Source organism: Emydura macquarii, unplaced genomic scaffold (assembly GCF_026122565.2).
Source record: "Emydura macquarii macquarii isolate MOO-44397 ecotype Brisbane River unplaced genomic scaffold, CSIRO-AGI_Emac_v2 contig_1253, whole genome shotgun sequence".
Classification (NCBI taxonomy): Eukaryota; Metazoa; Chordata; order Testudines; family Chelidae; genus Emydura; species Emydura macquarii.
This window is the reverse complement of record NW_027131390.1, coordinates 100,510,064-100,528,800: the sequence shown is the minus strand read 5'-3', so window position 1 is coordinate 100,528,800 and position 18,737 is coordinate 100,510,064. Positions and strand designations below refer to the sequence as shown.

Genomic DNA, 18,737 nt, shown 5'->3' with positions numbered 1-18,737 from the left:
CATGGCACCAGTTGATTGATAAAGGTGGCAAAAGGCATTATTGCTGTAGATCACAGTGTCTTCTGTGTGACATTAGCTGTAATAATCAATGACTTCTAATGCTGATTAGTTATTCACCAAAAGCCTGAGTGAGTGCTGAGCACACAAAGCTCCATTCGACTTCAATGGGAACTTTGGGAGGTCAGACTACATGATTTAATGGGGATCCTGGACTTAAAATCTAAGAATGAAAAGCAAGATCTGGATGCTCCTTTGCTGATCTCACTCTTCCTGTCCAGAACAGGGTCAGTCACATCCATTGCACTGTTCCTCCTGTTTGTGGTTCCACAGAGCTGCTTCTGTAAGATTAGTATAAGAGGATGAGGATGGGGCAAGAAAGAGATGGCTGGCCATGGGGTGGAGAAAGTTCATTGTTTATTCCTTGAGAAAGGTCTGAGCAGGAACCAAATCATTGACCTAAAAGGTGCTAGTGAGACCAACAGCTTAAAACTGAACTCCTCTATCTGTCCCCAGTTCAAAAAACAGTCCTGGACTTCTGATTGTGAGCCATCCCTCAATGAGTGCCAGGCAGATGTAATTGGCTGTAGTGTCTGACCTGCAGCAATGCAAAGAGGTGCCAGATGGTGGTAAATCTAGAGAGCAAAGAGCCCTGAATGTTGGGCTGAAGACTCTGATGGCCAACACCAACACTATAAATCCATTACAAAAATTCAACAGCGACGATTTGAAGCCCCATGCAATGTGCAACAACATCATTACATGCTGATACAGAGCACATTTTCTCTGTCTTGCACAGAAGGAATATGCACAAATTCAGTTATTTATAGCTTCTCCACCCACACACAGCTTTGAAAATGTTACCATACGAGCAGTATGTTCAGTTTAAAAAGCTAGGATGGTTTTTGAATCTGAGGATTTTTTTTTTTCATTTTGTTTCCTTTAAAAACAGATTCTGGGAATATTAGTACTTGTGGGAGGCAGTAAGGAAGAAACAGTCACTCTTCATTCACCTGCCTGCCTATTGTTCTCTTGGAATGTTTTAACGAGGCAGTTGCCAATTTCTCACATTAATCATTTAATCAAGAAAATAAAAGATAAATGGGACGTGTTTGATAAATGGGGATTTAACCAAGGGAAAGTGTCTTAGAATGCCCCAGCCTGCTCCCTGCCTTCCCAAGTGAACCAGTGCCCTATTTCCTTTGGGTGGATTCTGCCCCTGAGAGGTTCACATGGAATGCAGAACCCTGCACTCTCTTCAGCCCTGGACTCAAACAGGTGCTCAAATAAAGAATAGTAGCCATTTGTGGGGTGTCATTGCAAGGTCTCCTTCACCACATAAGACTGCCAAGAGACTTGGCAGTTATAGGGGAAGCAGCCGTACACTGAGTCCTCTGCACCCACTGCACATCAAGGAGTGGGGAGCCATGCTGTCCTGAAGAGGACAGATAGGAGAGCTTTCGGAGCACGCCAGGGATCTGTCATTATTGTACATGTATACAGTGTAGGGGGAGTGGAGCAGATGTCAGGGTCTGTAGAAGGCCAGTTCCAGTGACCAGGATGTGGATGGTTTGGCCTGGTGATCAGCTGGTTTTCAGGAATCCAGAGGCTAATGGGCAGGTCCAGAGTCGGGAGCTGGGTATCAGAGCCAAGTCAGACAGGAAACAAAGCTGAGGGTCAGTGTTGAGTCAGAAGCTAAAGAGCTATAGCCTAGAGTCAGAGCTGGGGTCAGACAGGAAGCAGGAACCAAAGCCAAGAGTCAGCCAGGAAACCAAAGCAATAGGGTTCAGGAACCGGAATGAGGCTGAGGGCAGGAGCTGGGAACAGTGCAGGCTCAAAGTCAGGAACGGGACAAATCTGGGAGTCAGGTAGCAGACAGCAGGGTCTGTAGCAGAAGCACTTTGTTGCACAGACAGCTTCTGCACCTCTTTCTGTCTTAAATAGTATACCTGGCCTAATCAGGGATACTGGAACTCCTCCAGTCAGGTTCCTGTGGACAGTACCTTTACTGGAGTGTAAGGACTTAGGGCTTCCAATTCTCCAATCGCTGTGTAACGCCGTCAGGTGGTGGTGTGGATGCAGCCGGAGAATGTGTGGGCCTGGATTCAGAACCCACAAACCCTCACAGCAGAAATGCCCCTATTCCATGCTAAGACCTGAAGTAGCAATAATCACAGAGCTCTAAGGCTCCAAGGGAAGAGCAGAGAACAATCCAGTGGGTCTGAGGCCACTATAATGGAAGGCCAGCTTTTCAGGATGGCTGTCTTGGACCTTTTTCTCCGAGTATCACAGTTCCCTTTGAAGCCATGTTGCAAATAACTAAGTCCCTGCAGCTGCATACTATTATTGAGCTAGAAGCTGCTGAGAGGGAGTTAAAGCGGGTGCAAGCTGCAGTAAGCACTGAATGGATTTCCACTTAGGAAACTCTTGATTATGCAGGGAGCATTCTGTAAAGAGCAGCTGTATCTTCCCAAAGCCACAGAGTCCCAACTCCACAGTGTGTAACTATGGGGCATCTACAGTCTCTGTAAGCAAGGGCAAGCCTGTAGAAGAATCTGTGTCTGTGTAGGTTGTGGACTTTCCTGTCCCCTTTTCCTTTCCTCTGCAGTGGGCCACACATCTCGTTACTTATGAACATGAACCCACACAGTCAAATCAGTGATGCTATGTAAGAATTACAGCCATTTATAGAACAGAAAGCGGCCACTGTACTCCTGGCAAACTAGTGTTTTTGTTAATCACAGGGATCACGTTTTATTGTAAAAAGAGAATTTATACAAAGATGAAACCTTTGCAAACTGTCCAGGAAGGTCATAAAATACACCTACAATCTGATTTTAAGGGGACTTTTGGGTTTAACGTAGGCAAGAGAATAAAGGAAGATTTAAGAGTCATAATTGGCTCTGTATTTACTTCTTCCCATTAATTTAGTTGCACTGAGTAGAACAATATTGCTAGGTCTGTACGGTTGCTTTTCCCTTGGAGGACAGAATAGATTGCCTATCTTTTCTTTTTAAAAGGCCTCTATGATTATATATGGTGGTAGTTGGACTAAACTCAGTTAGAGGGGACAAAGCAGGGAGTGATCTGAAAATAGTACATAATAGCACCTGGATTAATTCCCAGGCTTTTAAGAGATGCATATGTGTGGTTTAATGTATGGATACCCCATGGAGAAGATATTGTGGAAGGGAAAGGGCAAAGTGAAGGTGGCAGACTCCAGGAAGAGCTTACAGTGCATCTGTAAGGTGATGAGTCATCCCTGAACTAGAGCCTGATTAAGCCACATGTGTTGATTTGTCATTCCTGTGCTAGATGCCAGCCAATCCAGGAGCTGGTGTGGTGACTCTTGACTGGTATATAAGTCTCACAGGAGAAACAGCAGCTCAGCCTGCTCAATGTCACTTCCTGGCTTGGAACTCTCCCCTGCCTGATAGTGGTAACAGACTCTGCAAGCCGTAGCCTACTCCAGCCTTGCTTTTGCTCCAGCCCTGTTCCTAGTCCTGCTCCAGCCTTCTTCTTACCTCACTCTAGACTTGTGATTCCGGCTCTGACCCCTGACTCCAAGCACTACTAGGCCTGACTGCCTTGGCTCCAACCACTGAGCATCCCTATCACAATTTTTGAGCATTTAAGCAGACTGACCCTGGTCAGCCTCAGTGGCCCAGATGGGTCTCCTATGCTCACAGGTGCCCTTTACAATTGAAATGAAATCTCCAGGCATCCCTATCACCAAGATAGCAGAACTAGTTCAAGGTCTCCAGAACCAAGAGGCCCAGCTACAATCCAAAAATACCTTCCTGTGCTTAAAGGTCCCCAGCAGTCCTGGACCCCCTTGCATCATCAGCCACAACAGCCCAGGATCTAGGCCCAAAGATCCCACTATCAGAGGGAAAGAGAGATTTGATGGGAACCATCAGACGTTTCAGGGATTTTTCAATCAGTGTTGCCTGATGTACCTGAACCACCAAATCAAGATATCAAATCATCATCTTATTAATGATCACCAAATCATCCTCTTATTAATGGGTGAAGACCTGGATTGGGGATGCTACTCCTGGACCAGGGAAGCCTAATTTTCAATGATTTTGATTAACTCATTTGTGTCTTTTTGCTCATGTTTGATGACCCAAACTGTGCCTGCTCTGCCAAAGTTTCCCTGCAGTTACTCAGACAAAGCCCCCGTCTCGTCATGGCTCACATCACCCATTTCTATCGCCTGGTTGCTGACATGGTCTGGAACAAAGCAGTGCAAATTTACCATTTCTGTCTAATTTTGTACCCAAATTAACAATTGACTGTTTGAGCAATGCCAGGAAAGAAGGAGAGTATATGCACGATGCCTGCCTAGTCCTAACCTATTCTCGCTATCCCCACAGGCAATTACTGGACCCAACTCATGCAGGTAGACATGACATGAAGGCTATGCTCAGACTGAGAAAAGGAATATCGTAGTCTGAGTGGCCTCTGCCTGTACAGTGGGGAACAAGGCCAATTTGCCATCACATGCTCCCTCAAGTCCTGTTCTGTGTCTAGTCGGGAACACAGGGCAGGTTTAGATTAGAGGTTCAGATCATGTTTTCTGGTCTTGGTGGAGGCAATCAATGTCAGTTTGCTGTCCTTGAGCCTGGTCATCTATGAGACTGCAGTTCTCCAAGTTGTAATTCAAGACCACTAGGAAACCCTGCAATTTAACCAGATTGACCCACTTGTCAATAGTGCTTGGCATCCCCTGACTCTCCCTCCGTGATCTAGGCATTTCCTAGAAAGCAGAAGAAGTATGATTCAAGTCTGATTATTGTCCACATCAGTGCCTAGTTCAACCTAGTGTGAAGACATTAGATGCAATCTGGGCAAGGCCACCAGGACTTTGCGGACATATTTGATAAAAGAAATGCCAATGCTCTGCCTCCACATAGGCCCTACAACTGCTCCATAGATCTCCAGACAGGGGCCCAAATCCTCTTTAGGTGAAATTTACTCTGTCAGAATTTGAATTCAGGGCCCTATGGGAGCACCTCAGTGAAAATCTTGTGAAGAACATTGTCCATCCTTCTAGGTACCAGCCAGGGCTCCATTCCTGTTTGTTTTGAAAAAAAAGAAAAGAAAAAGATGGCACCTTGCACGTCTGCATAAATTGAGTGCTGAACAAGTGCAAAGAAGGGCTACTAGGATGATCAGAGGAATGAAAAACCTGCTTTATGAGAAGAGACTCAAAGAGCTTGGCTTGTTTAGCCTAACCAGATATGATTGCTCTCTATAAATACATCAGAGGCATAAATGCCAGCAAGGGAGAGAAGTTATTTAAGTTAAGCGCCATTGTTGACATTTGAACAAATGCATAAAAACTGGCCATCAATAAGTTTAGGCTTGAAATTAGATGAAGGTTTCTAACCACCAGAGGAGTGAAGTGCTGGAACAGCCTTTCAAGGAGAGCGGTGGATGCAAAAAGCCTAACTGGCTTCAGAACTGAACTTGAGAAATGTATGGAGGGGATAGTATGATGAGACACTTTAACATGACATGTGGCCCATCTGCGACTGCTATTAGCAAATACCCCCAAAGGCCAGAGCTGGGACACTAGATGAGGGGGGGCCCTGAGTTACTACAGAGAGTTCTTTCCCAGGTGTCTGGCTGGTGGGTCTTGCCAACACACTCAGGGTCCAAATGATTGCAATAATGGTTGGGAAGGAATTTTTCCCAGGATCAGATTAGCAGAGATCCTGTGGGGTTTTGCCTTCCTCTGCAGCGTGGGGCACAGGTCATTTGCAGGTTTAATGGTTTAAATAATAAATGATGGATTCTCTTGTAACTTGAAGTCTTTAAATCATGATTTGAGGATCAGTAACTCAGCCAGAGGTTATGGGACTGTTACAGGAGTGGGTGGGTGAGGTTCTGTGGCCTGCAATGTGCAGGAGATCAGAATAGATGATCACGATAGTGTCTTCTGGCCTTAAAGTCTATGAGTATATAATATCACAATCAAAAATAAATATCCTTTTCTATTGATCAGTGAGCTACTGGAGAGGATCAGCTCAGCTCAAATTGTCACTAAACTTGATGTGTGCAGTACCTATAACCTGAGAGGGCAATGAATGAAAACAGCCTTTTCATACTCGGTATGGACATTTTGAGTACTTTGTCATGTCTTTTGGTCTCTGTCATGCCTCCACCGCATTCCAACACTTGGTTAATGGTATCTTCAGGGATGTTCTGGACCAGTTTATTGTAATCTTACCTAGATGACATTCTTATTTTTTCACAGAACTAAACCTTGCATGACCGGCACATCTGGTTGGTACATGAATATCTTCAAGGTCTGTATGGGAAGCCTGACAAATGTGAATTTGATTGCATCACTGTGAACTTCTTGGGTTATACCATCTCTCTTGTGGAAGAAGTCTGGTTCCCAAAATTTTTTTTTGTGATTTTTGACTTGGGCAATACCCAAGAGCATCCATGATATCCAGTGCTTGATAGGGTTTACTAGCTTCTATAGACAATTCATCCAGGGCGTCTTGCAAGTGGTGTTCCTAATTACCCAGCTGCTATGGAAGAACTTCACTTTTGTCTGGACACTCGAAGCCTAATTAGCTTTTGATCGTCTGAGGAAAGTGTTTACTTCTGTCCCCATCCATTGAAACTCTCTGTCATCAAAACAGATGCCTCTGATTATGTGATTAGGGCATTGTTATCTTAGCTACATGGGCCCTCAAATGACTTCCATCCATGCGCTTTTTATTCTAGCAAATTGACACCTGAGGAACAAAATTATAAAATCTATGAAAAGAAGTTACTGGCCATCAAAGCTGTGTTACAGGAATGGGACTATTATCTAGAAGGCACACGCTTTCTAGTCCAGGTGTTCACAGATCATAACAAACTGCCACAGCCCCCAACCAACATCAAATATATTGGTCCCTCTTCTTTTCTAGATTAAATTTCACCCTGACCACTGTCCCAGACCCTGAAATGGCAAACCCAGTGCATTATTCTGTAAGGGTGAGTACCTAAATAAGGGGGATAATCTTCCTGAACTTACCCTATATTGAAGCATTGCCATTTTGTAAATGTGCTGGCCAACAGTGATCTTTTGGCCTACTAAATTCCTCACGGCTCAATGATTCACTTGCGGTGACATGGATGTCAGCCAATTCTGACCCAAACTTCTCGGCCAAAAACTAGGTACTCTGGTTTAAGGATTGCATTTATGTCCATAACAGACCATCCCATTTAGCCATACTCTGGCTATGCCATGATTCCCCACTGGCAGGCTACTTTGGGTACTGGAGGAAGGTGAAACTGATCTCTCACAATTTTTGGTAGCCAAAAACTATTCTTATCTGTCAAATCTTACATTTCTTCCTGTGAGGCATGTGGCTAGAGGAAGACCTGATCTTTCTCCCTTCCCTCCCCCACATGCCAAACCTCTAGGTGCCCTGATCCCTCTTTCAACCCCACCCCAGTCCTTGGCATCTGTTTCAATGGACCTTATGACTGATCCCCCCACTTCTTATGGAGGGCTGCACAGCTATACTGGTCATTGTCAACCTCCACACCAAAATGGTGCATTTTATGCCTTGCCAGAAGCAATGCCTCATTGATTTTTCTACTACATCTGCAAGGTCCATGGGTTACCAGCTGACATTCATCCAATCATGGACCACAATTTGTCTCCCACTTTTGGACAGAATTGTTCAAACTCCTGGAAGTCACCATACTCATATCCTCTGCTTACCACCTCCAGATGGATGGACAATCAGAACGGGTAAACCAAATTCTAGAACAATATCTCAATTGCTTCATCAACTACCATTAGGATGGCTGTTCCAACTTTTACCTTTTGACAAATTTGCTTACAATGGTTCAGATCGTAGATCAACCTGCCAAAGTCCCTTCTATTCCAGTTATGGTTTCCATCCCCAATTTCACCCATCTGTACCATCAACCTCCCATGTCCTGGTGGCCTCTGATTTGGTTCAATACCTCCACCCCATTCAAAAGGAATTAAAATCATACTTAAATTCGGCCAAAGAGAACTACAAACAATACGCTGACCTTCATCAACAGGACCATCTATCCATGACCATCAGAGACAGGACAGAGTATGGCTCTCAACTCAATGCTTGGATACTTCTCGACCCTCATGGCCCATTTTGGATCATTCAACAGATTAAACCAGTGGTCTTCAACCTCTAGCTACCCCATACCATGAAGATACATCCAGCATTCCATGTCTCCTTGTTAAGGCATTGTTCACATATTTCTTTTCCTGGATGACACAAGCACCTCCACCCCTACCAAGGTTCAAGGGAAGGAAAAACATGTGGTGAGTCAGATCCTGGACTCTACACTCCTCCGAGGACAGTTAATGTACCTCATGGACTGGGAAGGGTATGGCCCAGCCAACTGTTCATGGGAACCAGCTAGTAACATACATGCATCTGATCTCCTTTGAGATTTCCATCAATCGAACCCCAAAAAGCTAGGTCTAAAGATGCTGGGAAAGCATCATAGGGGATGGGAGGTGGGGTTCATGTGAGGTGATGAGTCATCCCTGAACTAGAGCCTGATTATGCCACATGCATTGATGAGTCATTCCTGTGGTAGGCTCCAGCCAATCCATAGGCCAGGAGCTGGTCTGGTGACTCTCAGAGCAGGTATGTAAGCCTCACAGTGGAAACAGCAGCTTAGTCTGCTCAACATCACTTCCTGGCTTGGAACTCTCCCCTGCCTGATAATGGTAACAGACTCTGCAAGCCTTAGCCTGCTGCAGCCTTGTTCCTAGTCCTGCTCCAGCCATTCTGTTGCTCAAGACCTGTTCGTAGTCCCACTCCAGTCTTGCTCTTACTGCAGCCTTGTTCCAACCATGCTCTGGACTCCTCATTCCAACTGTGACCCCCTGGGTCCGAGCACTAGGCCCGACTGCCACAGCTCCAAGCAGTAGGCCTGACCATCCCCATCACGTTTTCTGATTGTGCAGTACCACCATCTGTGAGAAGATGCAGAGTGGTATTAATTCGAAGTGGATTTTTTTAATGGAAAATCTGTCAGTTTCTGAGAGGGTAATGCCATGTAATGCAGCCACCTCTGGGCTTTGCACACTCCAGCCATTCACTGCTCTCCCAAGACAGAGTCTTCCATTTGGGTGGAGAGGTGCCATCTCAAGAGGAAGATGATGATGCCTCACAGGCTGGCTCTGCTTTCCCATTTTCAAACTTATTAGCCACTTAATTGTGTTTAATATTTGCTTTCCTTTCCTCCCTTATGTACCTCTCAGAGAAGGAGATGATCATAATCCCTGTAGAACTTGTGTAAGTATTACATCACAAGAACCCATCTCTGTGCCCTACGGATGGCAATTTAGGGCACCACACAGTTTGAATTTTTAGGGGAGATAATTAATGTTAATATAATTCATTTTGAATGAATCTGTAGAAAGAACAACTCCACCAGTAAGATTTAGAAATGGGCTCCCTTAAGAGAAGGCTGGAGAAATATCAAAGATCAAAAGATCATGGGCCTGATCCTTAGCTGGGAATCGGTGTAACTCCATTGACTTAGTTCCACCTACAAAAGCTATCAGCCAGGCAGCTTTGTTATTTTGAAATACAACAGGCCAGATCTCCAGCTGGTGTAAATCAAGTTCTTCCACTGACTTCAGTGATTTGGCCCCTGTGTTTAAATATAGAAAAGGGTGGTTGGCTGACATTTTCTTGGAGATGGAACTGAGAGCTGATCTTTAGTAATACTGGATCCAGTATTGGCAGGCCTATTATTTTCTCATTAAATAGGCAGGAGTCATGTGGATTGCTGTGTAATTGTCATTGACTCTGAGTGGCTGTAATTTGTGTTTTTAAATACAGAGGTTGGGTGTTTATTTTTTCTGGGTTTCAGCAAGTTATGGCTCTTTTTGAAGGGGGAAAATTTTTCAGCAGGTTATGGCTCTTTTTGAAGGGGGAAAATTGCTGTTTTACCAATGATTTAATATAATTGTGTTCCTTGAATTGTATCAGCTCCTTCTGAAGATCTACATTGCTAATGTCACAGATAGGTGGACAGAGTGCTGAACAAAGAACAGTCATAGTCTGTAGCTGATGTTGGTCCTGCTTTGAGCAGGGGGTTGGACTAGATGACCTCCCTTCCAACCCTAATCTTCTATGATTCTATAGATGGCTAATTTAAATGTAGATGGCTAATTAAAATTCTGTATCGGATATTAAGAAATAAAATAGTTAATTTTTGTGCGGTGTTCCAATACTGTGTGATGGTGAGTGCCATGGAAGTGCACACAAATAAATAGGGCAGGCATAGAGAGCACGATTATTTAGTACACTAACCTACCTGTAAAATTATGCATCAATGCCAGATCCTCAAAGATAGTTAGACACCTAAAGCCCATTGATTTCTGGTCACTGGAGACAGTGAGATAAATCCGTACTGAAACCAGTGGTGTGCAAGGTACAGGAGAACACAAAATTTGGCCCTATGAGTTTAACAATGTATTTCATTCAGATGGTGCCTTTCATCCCAAAAGATTGTAACGTGCTTTTTTACTAACTACATATAAAGGAATCACTTTTTCCAGCAATAACATTTCATCTACATGTGGGGTGGAACATATTATTCTTTCTTTGTATTACAGAAGTGCCTAGACACCCCAGTTAAGATTAGAGCCCAGTTTTGCTAGGTACTGAACTGACTTACAGCAAATGAGAAGCACTTACAGACTAAATAAACAAGAGTGACAAAAGGAAAATGTTATAATGCTTTCCTTTTGTTCTGTTAGTTTCACAAGTAGGGAACTGAGGCAGTGTGAGTAATCTGCCCAATTGCAGAGCTAGTAACTGAACCCACATCTCCTGAGGTCTAGTCCAATGACTTAGCCACAAGGCCCTTCTTCCTCTCACAGCAGATTCTTGCTTGTCTCCTTTTGTTTATTTCATAAAACCATCACATAATTGTACATGATTGGCTAACAAGAGAGACCAGTGTCTGAGGCATTGTAAGTTAGGATGACATGCATTAACCGAAATATGTCAGTGCATTAGCAGTCCACTTGTCTCCATTAGCTTGTGCAATTTGTAACTCATTTTCATGAGCACTAAATTTGCTCACAAATTGGCAATGGGAAAAAATGAAATGGTAGAAGGGAAGCTTGTAGTGCTTCAGCATGTGCTACCCCTGTTCTGTTGGATAGAGGACTTACCAAAGCTGCCATTTGTATACCTCTGACAAGCACTAGGAACTCAGGCCTGCCTCCTTTGAGTTTGGCTATTGATTTTAATGGGAGATGGATCAGGATCTGTATTCAGTGGACCAGATTCTGATCACATTTAACCTGGTGTAAATCTGGAATAACTCCAATGAAGTAAGAGAAGATACTCCTGGTTTACACCATTGTAAATTAGATCAGAATTCATTTCACTGCCTCTTTTAAAATAAAACAAAAGATTGGAAACCAAATAAAAATGTTCTTAGTTAATACCCTTTGATAAAGACAATCAGTGAGATTTGTTTAGTTTTGGTTTTGGTTCTATTCTAAGTCATTAATAATGGCAGGAAAAGCCAGAGGATAAATTCCTTTGTATTTAGACGCATTTTCTCAACTAGACCTTTACTTGACATTACCCTGCTGTGACAAAGCCAAGGATAGGTGGAAAAAGAAATCTATTTCCAGCAATGGTTTTTAATACAACAAGAGGAATTTTATTTTAATTAAATTGGACTTGGTGTGCATTATTAGTCATTAAACAGGATTAGGATTTATTAAACCGCCTTGACTTTTTTTCTGTTCTGTTTCTTAATATTTGTTCTGTCTTCATTGGTACCATCAGTAACATCTTATCCTCTTCAGAGCCTGAGCTTTGGCCATAGATCTAGCTGCCTGTGCCAGCTTATAAAGGGTCAGACTGCCATTGAAAGACATTCCCTTTTTCCTTCTATCTCCGCAGGAGGCCAGTGGCTTCTAGGAGTGCCCTAAAACACACACACTTTGAGCTTTATGCTACATACACACAAACACACACTTTTTGTCGTTCCTTGTCCCTTGTACTTTAAGGTGATGAAGTATTTATTTTCCTGTAAAACATTTCTCAGGCTGTTTGTTGTATCTATAAATTTCGGCCCAACCAGATAGTATTGTTATCTCAGCTTGTGCAAATTTTGAAAGGCTTTGACAGAACAGATCAAGTTTTGCCACTGTTAAGCAGAATAAAACATTTATCATAAACACTGAATGCAAAATACCCAGGAAAATATATTCTGGAACAAGAACCACAGAGCTAGTATATTATGCATGGAAGTTACAAAAAGTGCAGTTAGCAAAAGGAGGACTTTTGAAGTGAGTATTTTAAGTACACAAAGCCTTGGAATTACCCAGGTATTAGGAAAAAAGAGTTTACAGAAAGGGATTTTGTTTAGAAAATAAAGATTGATCCCTGTGAATGGGGATGGTGAAGATCTTACAATAGAAATAGAAAATCATAAAGACCCAAATTCATCCCTGAAGCTTATAGAGTTACACTGGAGCTGTAGCTGGCTTAAAATATTTCTAAAGGAAGCATTAAAGTCTATATTGTGGGCCAAATTATTCTCTCTCTGGCCCTTAGTCAGCAGGGTATTCAATCACATGCCCAACTTTAAGCATGTGAGTTGTCCCATTGAAGCCAATAAGGTTAGTCATGTGCTTAAAGTTAGGCACTTGCTTAAATACCTTGTTGAATTGGGACCTCTCACAACATATTAGAATCCAGTGTACACCATTGAAGTTATTCTGGGATTACTCCCTCCCCAGTGGAGTTATTACTAGGTTAATTCAACCACAATGGAGTTACTCCAGATTTGCACCATTGTAACGGAGATCCAATGTCTGGATCTTTTTTTTTTTTTTTTTTTAGTGTAAAATGGTGTCATTTGTTTTCAGTTTGAAGGTAACCTGATTTTAGAATCACTAGGGCAACAATAGCGTCTGTTGTAGTTGGTAAAGGTTAATGATTAAGCCCCAAACCAGATGATTGCCACAGTCAAGTCGCTTCCTTGGTGGGTCATTCCCTTTAGGAGCAACTAAACACAGATCATTGTCAAATGCAGAAGCCAGATTGCCCCATCACTATTGGCAAAACAACTGTGCATTTAATTCCTACTTTTAAAAATCAACAAATTACCCATCTGTTCTACTTTATGTAGGGTGATAGTGGAACTCTCTGGTTTTGATTGTTTGTGAATGACCTCCATGCTCTCTTCAATCTTTTTCCTTTCAGCTTCACATATTTGTGTCTCAGATGCAGAGCCTGATTCAGAGTTGTTCTCGCTTACCCCAGTTTGGCTCTAATATCGAGGATAAATACAATAGCTCTACTTCTCCCTCCATTTTATTATTGACTAAAAGGGATAGCCAATTGTTTGACTACATTTGTGGTTTGTTCTTAAAAATGCTCAAGAGAGCAAATATTTGAACTTAGCCAAATTTATTGTTTAAAGACAAAGCAGTACACTGCAAAAAGGAGACATACATACCCTCAATCCAGGAAATGGATTGTCACAGCATATTCACCTTACACCGAAGGTGAGCTTCAAAGACATACCTTTCAGCTAGTAGTATTTATAGTATGATTTTACAAGTTACAAAACTCTTTACCTGCCACTAAAATCCAACCCACCAGTTTGTAACTGTTCCTTAACTTGTTTTGTTTTGTACTTCTCTTACCTCTGTTTTCTATACTACACTCCAAACCAGCTGGACATAGAGGTACAGCCCATCCTGTGCTAGGACTCACCATGCTTGTATCTTTGTTATTTGCTAATGCCAAAGCTGATTTCAGCTTTGCAAAACATTATGGAATACTTGACAGGGGTGAACAGAATTGTGGGAAGAGCATAATACATTCAGTTAACGTAACTTCCCAATACCATGTATATAATTCATATTGATACCCTGCACACAATACCTATTAATATGATGTATACTATGACTAACATAAATGTATTGGCTAACATTATGTGCCTGGTGTCAGTAAGAAGCAGTTAACTGCTCTCAGTATATTTACACTGCAGTTTGTGAGAGGAGAATCAGGCCCAAAGAATGATTTTATCCATTCATTGGGCATACACAGTAGTTTTGTTTCGTGTCATTGGTGACCTGGGTTTGCTGCTGATCCAAGGTATTCTGTTCTGTTCTGTTCTGTTCATAATCAGTCTCTGCCAGGAGATAAAAATAATGTGATTATTGTAGAAAACAAATGAAAATTATACTCCTTTTTTCCCTTTAAAATAATGTAAATGTTAAAAATCATTTTTGAGAGCGGTGTCTTCTATTATGCATTTATTGTGCATGTCCTGCAGCATTTCTGCCAAAGGATACAGCTGTCCTCAGAAGTGATGCTTTTGTATGGTTCATGCTGTCCTGCTGTAAACATCGTAACACTGATTCCTAACAGTCCTTCTGGGCCCTGTTTAATATGAATATTAAATGTATATGGATTAGATTGTGGCTCAGATGCTGCATCCATGCAAGGGAGAGAGACCTCTCTCACTCCTCACTTATGCCCCTATGCAGGCCACTTGGACCTTGAGTCTGGGCATGTAGGAGTAAGCAGGGCTACCCTCTTATTCCCTTCCGTTGTGCAAGTGCTTAGGAAAGGGGGAGACAAAGGAACCTTGGTTCTACCACTTTATTTGCTAACTAGAATAGCTGTGCCAACGGGGGGTGTAAGGGGTTGTAATTTGCTGCCAAGATAGCCTAATGGGAAATTTGTACTATACCATGAATAAGAAGGAAGCAAGGGAGACATTCTGACTCCCAGATGTGTGTATGAGTCACTATGCTTCCTAGACTACTCCTAAGGCTGTGGCCCTTATATTCTACCCTCTTCTCAGGCCTGTGCCTGAAGTGAGAATCCAGCCAGACTTTCACTAATGCAGTACAGTATTTTCTAACAGACATTATGAAGTCTGAGTTGAACCCACAGGATAACCCAGCAGTTTGTACTGGAAACTTCCATGGCTTCATAAAATGTGTATCAGCACAAACACATAGTCAGCAACAGTTCCTGTCCTGAAGAATTTGCAGTCTAGATAAAATATAATAGTAATCCTCATTGGAAAGAGATAATTTAAGAAACAGTTTGGGATTAAATAATTACCTCATGTTTCAAATAATGGCCCTAACAATTTTAGATGAGGTGACTAGTTTTAGGATGTTATTTTATCTTTATTATGATTCATGGCAGATAATTTTTTTCTTGATGATTTAAAAATATATTTGGAATATAGAGGACAATTATGAAATCAAAAACATAAAATGGAATAAATAATGTTCTATGCACTTTTTAACAGCCCTCTCAAAATATACAAAAAGACATGTATATTTCTAAGGAAAAATTTTATTATTTGAACTAAATCATTGTAATTTTGCTATTTAGCTAAAAATCTGGTAATTAATTTTCAGCAATGGAATCAGTCTAAGTACTGTGATCTCAATTAAAAAATCAGCATTCATCAGCACATATCACAGTGATATTGGTGATTTTGTAGTCATTTCCGTTTCTCAGCATAAGAGAAACTGTGATATCTCTGAGACCACAGACAGATAAATGTTTACAAGTGCTGATATTTTTATTTTAATTGTGATCTTTCAAGGTTGTTCTTGTGGTTATGTCACAGGAGTGGGTCTGCTGCAGACTTGAAAAGTGCTGAGCAACTGCATCTCCTGCTGTTTTGAGTTGGAGTGTGAGTGCTCAGCACTGCTGGAAATTAGGCCTCTGCAGTCTAAACTAAGGCCAGTCCCATGCCTCACTTTCCCCTTTTGTACAATGGGTATAATATTTCCTGTACCTCATAGCGTTGGTGGTAGGTTTAATACTTTAATGCTTGTAAACAGCTATGAGCTTATCTTATATAATGGTAAAGTACTATTTATTAATAATAATAGTAAAGGATGGTCCAGTACTTAGGATGCTAACCTGGAACTCAGGAAACCTAGGCTCAATTTCCTGCTCTGCTACAGGTTTCTTTTGTGACCTTGGGCAAGTCACTTAGGTCCAGACCCTCAAAAGTATTTAGATGCCCCTAACTCCCATTGAAATCAAACTGCCATCCCTTAATATTAGTATTAATAAATAATACTTTGCTCCTTGTATATAATTAGATTGTGACTTGGGCGCTTCATCCATGCAAGGGAGGGAGACACACCCTCTTCCCAACTCCTCTCTTTTGTTCCTGTGCCAGGCCTAACTCATTTCAGTGGGAGTTAGATGCATAAATACCTTTGAGGATCGTTGAGCTCTCTGTACCTGAGTTCACCATCTGTAAAATGGGGGATAATAGCATTTCCCTACATCACTGGGTTGTTGTGAGGATAAATACATCAAAGACTGTGATACATTTAGTTACTATAGTAATGGGGCCAGATAAGTACCTTAGGTAGACCGACTTCAGTTGGTGCAGAATCAGGGCACAAAAGTATGCCCCTAGCATGACTGAGTAAGTAGTTATGTTTTAAATAGAAATCTAAATTGACTCATTTCATGTGGACATTGTGATAGACAAAGGTCTTAAGGAAGTAATTGTATCAAACACTTCATGAAGGGAAGGTGGTGGCCTATTAAATCTGTTTAAGGAGGGCATTCCAGGCACAGAGGCAGCATAGAAAAAAAGCATGGCAACAGTTATGAAGGAAGCAAACAAATAGGGCACTGAGGCTTATATCGTTGGTAAATGATTAATAGATTTTAGCTAAACTGTTCACCTTGTTTTGATTTATTAAGCAGACATACAATCTCGTTATCCTGAGGTGTGATTTTATCTGATCTCATGAGCTAAGTAATATTGGGCCAGGTCAGCACTTAAAGAGGGAACTTCCAAGGAAACCTCCAGTGCTTTAGGAAGTGGTGTGGTGATTCAGCAAATGGCATCCTCTGCTGCAAGTTAGTATTGAACCAATGCCACAGCATGGCATTAGGGAGCTCTTTACTGAGGGAGGGGCCAAACTAAAGCCTTTACTACTTATGGATTAAAGATCCTATGTCTCTATTTGTAGCAATATCAGAACTGGTACCAGTGCCCTGACGCAATTAGGTAAACATATGTCGCCTACTTGTATTCCCCTACGATTTCAAGTAGGTATGGGATTTCTCATTTCCTCTCCTAAATTGTTGTGCTAAGTTGATGTAAGTTGCCTAAAAAAAGTTGTTCCATACCAGAAATGGAAACATTTCAATATGGATTAAAGCAGCCCCTCTGAATACAGTCTGTAAACTGCTTCAGATGAAAAATACTTCATATATGTATAGTTATTAAAAATATTTTTAATGCTGTAAATATGAAAAAGTTGCCAAAAGGATTTCCCTGTATAGGTATGGTAAGTGGTTGTCAAGTGTTAAGAAATGAAAAGAACCTAGTTTATTTCATGCACTAACATCCTGCAAAATATCATTTAAAAGAAAGCCATTAGTAGGTTTATTGAAAACTACATTTTTACAGCTTACAATTTTCTATAAAAAAAAGAGACTGTGACCTCATGGGTTGAGATCTTCTAAGTCATGTTTTAGCCTGAATCCAGTTTTAATAACAAGTTGAAAATCCATGACAAGAGGGATGAGATGTTAATGGAAGTATTAATAGAGTCATAATGACAGCAGTGCTAGCAGGCAACCCTCTAATAATTACTATTATTATAATTTATACACAAACAAGACATATAACAGAAAAGCTCTTAGCAGGCCAGGTGTTATGTTGCTGTCATATCATTAAAGGAATGTGTTGGGTTCTATAACATAGGCAAATGGGAACAGAGTAGATCATAAGAGAGAAAGCAGAGATGGGATTTTTGCTGCCAACATGCTATGTCCTACTAGTTAATCCACAAAATGGTATTTGTGACAACTATGCATTGTCTCAGCAGGAAGTAGGGTGCTTCAGTACCCTCGTTTGTGAAGGCTTTAAAATCTGTAGATGAAAACTACTATATAAATGCCAAGTATTATTATTATTACAGTGTTCTTGCCACCAGTGGAAGAAGAGAGGAAAGATGAGAATGTATATAAAACTGCATCTATAGAAGATCTCATTATAAAATGGCATTTAGGGGAATCAGCATGGTCTCACCCTTTGTCATAATGCAAGCTCCAACATTTCTTGTTTATCAGGAAATATCCAGGTACTATCCAGTCCTCTATTGACTTCAATGGGAGTTGAAGGAACTCCCCTCCTGCAGAAAGTACTGATCACCTTGCAGGATGAGGTCCTAAATCTCCTTCCCCTCCCCCCCCCCCCCCCCCCCCCCCCCCGTAACACAGAATCACCAGTGCTGGAGACATTTCTTATTTACTCTCTGCATTTCTTACCCCAAGTGAATCTGAACAACCCCTACCTCCCACTGCTTGCATGGCATAGGAGTTTGAGGGCAGCTGGAGAGAGAAGATCACACAGTATATCTTAGATTTTGCAGATATATGCTACAATCAGCATGGGCCAGTTTTGCGGGGTCCCAGATTAGCATGAACTGACCCTATGCATGGGATGTCTACATGAGACATCTGAAATCTTGGGTTTACTATAAATGATGGTGGCTTAGTGAATAGCAGGTTGAGAAATAAAACTAGCATTATGATGAGAAGTGGGTCCAGACTGACAACAGTGATACAGCTGAACTGTTTTGGAAAGAAAATCCCCCAAACCTTCAGACTATCAGATTTGTGACTTTGCTTTCAGTAGGATTCAGTTACAGTGGGTAACTTGGA

The 18,737-nt window shown here is 41.7% G+C and overlaps 1 protein-coding gene across 1 annotated transcript in view; it reads left to right on the top strand.

The window, feature by feature from the left end:
* The window catches only part of KALRN (kalirin RhoGEF kinase), a 608,200-nt gene that overhangs the window by 339,327 nt on the left and 250,136 nt on the right, over window positions 1–18,737 (top strand). The window lies entirely within an intron of this gene.